Raw genomic sequence first — 7,838 nt, 5'->3', positions numbered from 1 at the left:
TGAGTTATCTATTCCTTTATCAATATAATGTAAGGTATATTTCTTGTCATTATACCATCAATCGATATTTGCTTTGAAGTCATTAAATGTGATTTTACTCAAGATATTCCTACATTAATACATTTGATTAATTGAATCTTAAGTTACAATAAAAAAGACTCTCAAAAAAGACGTATCAACCATAGGATAAATTAATAGCATTCTCCTTAACTACTTACATTTTTGCCTCTAAAGATTTGCTACGGTTAAAGGACTGCCCCTTAGGCGAGCCTTTGAAACTAGGAGAACCTTTGAAGCATTTGTCCTTCCATTTATCCTTCAAAGGAAAATAGGTTCTCAAAGCGGTATACAAGATTAATTGCTTTATGGAGTAGAAATTAGTTCTGCTTAACTTGAATTATTCAGAAGTATTTTTTTTTTCCAGATATAAGATAATATAACGTAGAGAATTTGCAGGTTATATGATTTGCTATATTATCATCTTTACACACACACACACACACACACACACACACACACACACACTGTTTGTGTGTATATGTGTTGTTTAGTTTTCGAAAACTTTTTTCCATTGCCAAAACCTACATTAAAAAGAATATCCCTGACAAATTATTCAATTGCAACTACTTCAAGGAATGGCCAATAACAAAAAATTAAATATGGTATTTTCCAGCACTACTAGCAGAAGCCAAACATAGAGAGGACAGCTTACCAGCTATTATATGTTTAATTTCACTTTACGGAACTTCAAACGCTAGCGCTCTAAAATATTATTTTTAGTATATTTTTTTTTCATTTCACATATTTTCATTTTCTTTTCTTTCAAATAGTTCCAGAATGTAGATTTTAATAATATGTTAATATAAAGTGTATGCTTTAACATACTGTATATTCCTATGAAGTGTATGTAAGTTTCCTGGACGCTAAGTAATTAAGTAAACCAACCCTACTTCCATGCCCATATCAGCTATCTTTTTTTTTTTATTATAATTTCTTGTTAGAGTATAGTTTGGGTCAAATCAAGTTAAGTACGCTCCACTTCAACTTGGCCCGGTTTGCTCATAGCACCTAAAAAGGTGTTTATCGTGACTTTAGACACTACCGCTTTTATATTCATTGTGAACCATACATTTATCACGCAACATTTATAGTTGTTGGCAACTATTCGGATGGTATACTTCAGCTGTGAAATTAGCAAAATTTCATAAGCACATTATTTACCTCACTGGAACACTGTATTTCTCGCTCAGAATGAAATTTATGTTTCTATAAAAATATTTCATCCTAACTACTTGGTTATGTATAAAAAGACCGTGAATCCCTAGAGATAAGTGCCCAAAATTTTGTAGATTCAAATGAACCATTTGACATGAAAATATCACACACACACGTAAGAAGGAGTTCATTAGGAAAAGTAATATATATATATATATATATATATATATATATATATATATATATATATATATATATATATATATATATATATATATATTCTGGTAATTATCTATCTATTAGTCTAATAATAATATTAAACCATAATAACAAGTGTATTAGCTATCATAAAGGTTCATTCAATTGATAGCTCAGTCGGTAGAGTCTTCACAGGCATAATTTCCGGCCAGAAGCTGTTACCATAAAATGAATTCTAAGCGGATATGCATCCCCAAGACAGAATTCGGTATCAAATGCCATTCTTTGGTGATATTTACATTAATTGAAATCACGTGTGCTTGTGATATATATATATATATATATATATATATATATATATATATATATATATAGATATATATATATAGATATATATATATATATATATATATATATATTTATATATATATATATATATATATATATATATATATATATATATATATATATATATATATATATATATATATATATAAACATATGCATATATACATATACATATATATATATATATATATATATATATATATATATATATATATATATATTTATATATATATATATATATATATATATATATATATATATATATATATATATATATATATATATATATATATATATATGAGCACCAGGTCCATCAAGAGACCTCTAATTTTACGAGATAGATAAGCTAAACTATTTAGTTTACCCCCAGGAAAACAAAAATGGATAAGATCAAGTTTCTCATTACTCTGCTTACTGTCAAACACATCAATGAAAGGGGTTTCCTTTTCCTTTGGACAGTGTGTAACAGAGCCATCTGGTTTAAGTGAAGAAGGAGCGCTATGGCTGTCTAATTGAATTCTAGAGGTAGGTTCCATATCCAATGTATGATATACCTGATGAAACTACTATATAATATACAAGTGAAGTGTTCAGGGCATAGAATGACCATTGGCAGAGATATTGTGATGGTGATTAGGTGAGTATCTGTCAGGGGTAGAAGCAATATTTTTAAAAGAATATAATGAAACACAAAATTATCTTTTCCCAGTGTGAGCAGCGAAGTGAGACGAGATTCGACTGTGGCCCTGTTTGGGAAATCCTGTCATCTCTTCATTTTCATCAGCGTTTTGAAAGTACACCAAGCCTCGCCGAGAGCACCTGCCGTGATGAAGGAACTGTCAAGCTCAGATCAAGATGTCGTGGTCGTAATTAGTGGAGTCAGCATATTTTGAGAAACCGAGCCTGAGGGAAATCCTTGTTTAAGATATTTGTCTTCATGGAAGGACACTTGCTGCCCTTTTGTTACAACTTAACACGTGGTCTGTATTGCATCAGAAATTTCTTCTAGAAGCTTTCATGGCCTGATTGAAGTGGTCGTTTTTGAGGAAGCCAATAGAGATGCAGAATTGTTAAAAAGAACGCCTTCTTTAGAAATGATCACTGCCCACAATAATTTACTCGGTCCATATATGAACTTCAAGAAGATATTGTCCAAGGGAGATAAGACAGGAAATAAGGCAAGAAAGGAACTATGTCTGAGGCAAATAAGATACAAGTCCTATTGAGATAAGAAAGAGAGAAGACCAGAAGTCTGATAGAGCCCGATTCTAACCTTCCCTTCAGACAACAAAAGCCTATCTACAAAAGATCCTGCTATGGCCCAAAAGAAGAGACAAATTGAAGCAGCCAGCCCTCCCTGCTTGTAACAAGAAGTAGCCAGCACTGCCTGCATCCTGCCTTCGTTCAACAATATCATTGAATCCTTGGAAGAAGATCTCTGATGTCCCTTCTTCATGCCACCCATTTTGTGACGTCTTCGGTTCCGGTCATCGTGCCAGTATCATCTGAACTTTAGCCGCCCTCCTGCAACGTTTTCATGCCTTACTTCAACAGTATCATCGAATTCTTGGAAGAAGACCTCTGATGTCGCATCTTGATGCTACCCCTTTTGTGACGTGTTTGAATCCAGTCATTGTGCTGGTTTCATCTGAACTTTAGCCGCACTTCTGCAACGTTCTCAAGCCTGAAATATCCATACTAGTATCGTCTCAGCAGCTGCAGAAAAATATTCTTGAGTATTTCTACCTTATGTATTGTTCCCACTTTCTGTTGGTGTTTTGATTGGTTTGGTTTGTCCGTTAAAGTAACCGAAGAAGTAACATTAGTTTTCTTTGAAAATTTGTGAATAAAGGTGTTGTTTTTTTTCGTGTGTTTCTTTTTATATTCATTTCCCATATCTCAATCGGTGTTGTTGATATTTATTCTGCTTATTAAAAGTACCTGTAACAATTTTAGGATCGTAACAGTTGGCGACCGTGACAGGATTTTCCACAAGGTAAGCAATTGAAACAGGGAAAATATAGAAAAAAGAAGAATGAGTGAGATTACGAACGATTTGGTAGCTTAAGGTAAGCTTCTTGGTCTAGATGGCGATGCTCTCCGTGATTATGTTTTTAAGAGAGAACATGAAGTATTTGAGAGAGATGAACGAGCAGCTGAAAGAGAAAAAAATGAAAGACAGCAAGAAGAAAATGAGAAACAGCGAGAAGAAATTGAGAAACAGCGTCAGCACGAGTTATAAATCACTCGTTTAAAGCAGAATCTTCATAATAGTCCGCAAGGTAGCAGACCAGGAAGTAATGCGTCAGGTAGCAGACGGGGTAGTAATTCATTATGGAACGATGATTCTAACAATTCAGGTATGGGTGCAGTGTTGAAATTAATTCCAAAATTTGATGAGGAGGATGTAACAAAATATTTCATGTCTTTTGAAAAGTTAATGAACAGAGTAGGTTGTCCCAAAAACAAGTGAAGTTTGTATCTGCAGTCAGTCTTTAGTGGCAGGCCACGTTCTGTGTATAGTTGTATGTCTGAGGATGAAAGTGAAGACTATGTTATTATGAAAGAAACTGTTCTTAGTGCATACAGGTTAGTACCAGAGGCGTACCATTAGAAATTTAGATGTTTGAAAAGAGATGAGAGCAGTACTTATGTAGAATACGGAAAGAAGTTAGAACGATCATTTGGTGATTGGTTAACTTCCGCTGAAGTAGATAGTTTTGATGATCTCAAGAACTTAGTTTTGTAAGAATACTTCAAAGATAACATATCTCCAGAAATTAAGCTATATATAGAAGATAGGTGTGAACAGTCTTTTACAGATGCAATAAGGTTGGCAGATGAGTACAGTCTTACTCATATTTTAAGAGATAGTAAGAAGAAAAATAATTTTTCTTCTAGTAATATGCAATATAGTAAGAATAGTTATAGCAATAGTAATACAGGGAAATATGATTATCATTATTATTGTTATACATATGGAAAACCAGGTCATACTGCCAGGTTTCGTAAGAGCAAATGGGAAGTTAGTAGTTCAGAGATAATTTGTTATCGATGTAATAAGAAAGGGCATATAGCAAGGAATTGTACAGTAGAGGAGAAGAATATCAAGAAACCATCGTCTCTAGTAAATAATCTTTCGTCAAGCAGAAATGACAATATGAAAGAAACAAGGAAATTTTACTGGCATTTTTTGTCTGAAGGTGTAGTTTCTTCGCTTGAAGGATGGGATTCGAGAGAAGTTATCTTAAGGACACCGGAGCAGCCGTTTCCCTTATTAGGAAAGAGTGTGTGCCAACAAGGGCAAAAATCAGTATGAAAGAAAAAAGTTATGTTAGATGGGTTTCTGAATACTTGCGTTGTTTGTCCTTTGTTGAAAATGAACTTGAAAAGTCAAGGATTGTCAAGAGATGTAAAACTACCAGTTGCAGACTATTTGCCAGTTGATGGCGTTGACATTATTGTTGGTAATGATTTAATTACATCCAAATATGTAAAACCTATCTTAAGTGAGGTTCCAGTGCCTGAAATGATAGTAACTAGGTCAGGTTTAGACACAGATGTAGACTACAGTCATAATTTGTTCGAGGATTCAAACGTGTGTGATGGAGGCGGTAAGGTTCATCTTAGCAAGTGTGGGGCTGAGAAGACCTACTCCATCGATGTTGACAGTGTTAGCAAGGTTGGTGATGTAGCTGTCAAAAGTATTGACGTAGACGTAGTTGATGTAGTGGATTCAAGTAATAGTTACTGCAATGGTTTAGGCACTAACATTTTGAACAGAGATGAGCTAATTAAGTTACAGAGATATTTTTTAAAGCGAGTTGGATGATGATCCCGATAATGTTTGTAAGGAAATCTTTTGTTTAAAAGATGCAATTTTGTGTCGCTATGTTCGTCCCAAATCAGTTAGCAAAGAGGAAGTTATAGAATAATTAGTAATTCCTAGGAAGTTTCGTGAATTAATTCTGAAATTAGCACATGATGATTAAGGACATTTAGGGTTAAATAAAACTTTCAAATGTATAAGTAAGACTTACTTTTAGCCTAAGATGAAAAGTGACGCTAAGAGATATGTATTAAGCTGTCACGAATGTCAAATTGCTGGTAAATCTAATCAAGTAATTCCCAGGGCCCCCTTATGTAATATTCTATCAGCGGGAGAACCTTTGAGAATGTACTAATTGATATAGTTGGACCTTTGCCTAGAAGTAAAGGAGGGAATATATATCTATTAACAATCATTGACAGACTAACCCGTTATACAGAAGCAATCCTAGTAAGAAGCTGCAATGCAAAATCTGTAGTTAAACGCTTGTTGAACTATTTTTCCAAGTTTGGCTTGTCTTGCGTTATACAAAGTGATAATGGCAGTAATTTTATGGCCAGCTATTTCAAAGACAAAATGAAAGAGCTAGGTATCAAACTTGAAACTTCCACACCTTATCACCCAGAGTGGCAAGAGATTGTAGATCGTTTCCATAAAACATTAAAAAGTGGCTTACGAGAATTATGTAATAACTTTGAACATGACTGGGAAGAAAAAGTACCTTTTGTCTTGTTAGTCTTATAATTGGCACTTAATGACTGCAGGATTTAGTCCTTTTGAATTGCTGTTCGGTCACACCGCTAAAGGACCTTTAGAAATTTTTAAAGTGTAAATTAATGCTTCAAGAAGGTAAAGAAGATTACATTAAAAATTTAGAGAACAACAAGGAGAATATAAGAAAAGCTTGGAAATTAGCAATAGAAAGCGAGAACAACAATCAAGGGGAAATGAAAAGAAGGTACGATCTTAAGACATAGGAGAGAAATTTCCGTATGGGAGATAAAGTCCTAGTATTAGTTCAGAAAGAAGGTCCCTTATTATCTTATAAGTTCGAAAGTCCTTATCCTATTTTAGAAAAAAAAGGTTAATTTGAATTACTTAATTGATATGGGTAGACATAGAGCTAAGTGGCTGCACATAAACTTGCTAAAAAAATACAACGAACGCCCAATACCAGTAATAACTGTGTCGCAGAGAGAAATTAGTTTTTAGAAAAACTCTGATGTGCTTAAGAATTTCAAGTTGTTTATCTCTAGCTTAGAAGAAGAAAAAACTAAGTCAATTATTTAATGTTTTTCTAAATTATCCAGAAACTGTTAGTGATAAATTAGGTTTAATTAATCTTTTAGAACATGATATTGAGTTACAGGACTCTAAACCCATTAGACAAAGTCCGTATCGTTTGAGTCCAGAGAAGGCAAATTCAGTACGAAAGGAAATCAAATATATGTTAGATAATAATTTGATAGTTCCTAGCGAGAGTGACTGGTGTTCTCCGATAGGTTGTGCATTGATTTCAGAAAAGTAAACAGTGTTACTAAGCAAAGTCATTTTCCACTTCCCAGAATCGACAATTGCTTAGATAGGATCGGAAATGCTAAATTCATCTCTAAGCCTGATTTGGCCAAAGGTTATTGGCAAGTAACTCTGAGCAGACGAGCTGGGAAAATATCAACTTTTATAACACCGTTCGGTAGTTATGAACCTAAAGTAATGCCTTTTGGTTTAACACTAGGATGCCCGGCTTTAGCATTGTGCCTGGATACCCAAAGGGAGTCATTTTGACTCCCACGGATTTTTTTTTTTTTTTATTTCAGGAAATAATTAGTTTTCTATCATTTTTTTTTATTATTATAACCAGTTCTTTATACAAACAGTGTAGTATTATTGTGTTCAATGTTATTTTGTTAAAATTACTTATAATCAAATTTATTTACCTACATAGATGCCCACGGAGAGTCATTTTGACTCCTATATATTTTCAACCTTAATTAAGTTTATATATTGATTCTTATATTCATTATTACATAAAAAAAGAGTGATTTTATTCAGTTGTAGTTCTCATAATATTGGTCTTAGGAAAAAAATGATAAACGTTGAATTGGGCTAATAGATCTTTTATTTTTTCTATATTTTTTGAAATACCCTATGTATTCCAATGTATACAGAAATGAAGAAACTGAAAAAAAAATCTAGAAAATAAAGAGGTGTATATCCTAGTAATCATATAATAGGCAACTACATGAAT

This window comes from Palaemon carinicauda, chromosome 13 (assembly GCF_036898095.1).
Source record: "Palaemon carinicauda isolate YSFRI2023 chromosome 13, ASM3689809v2, whole genome shotgun sequence".
NCBI lineage: Eukaryota > Metazoa > Arthropoda > Malacostraca > Decapoda > Palaemonidae > Palaemon > Palaemon carinicauda.
Note: the sequence above shows the minus strand (reverse complement) of the source record.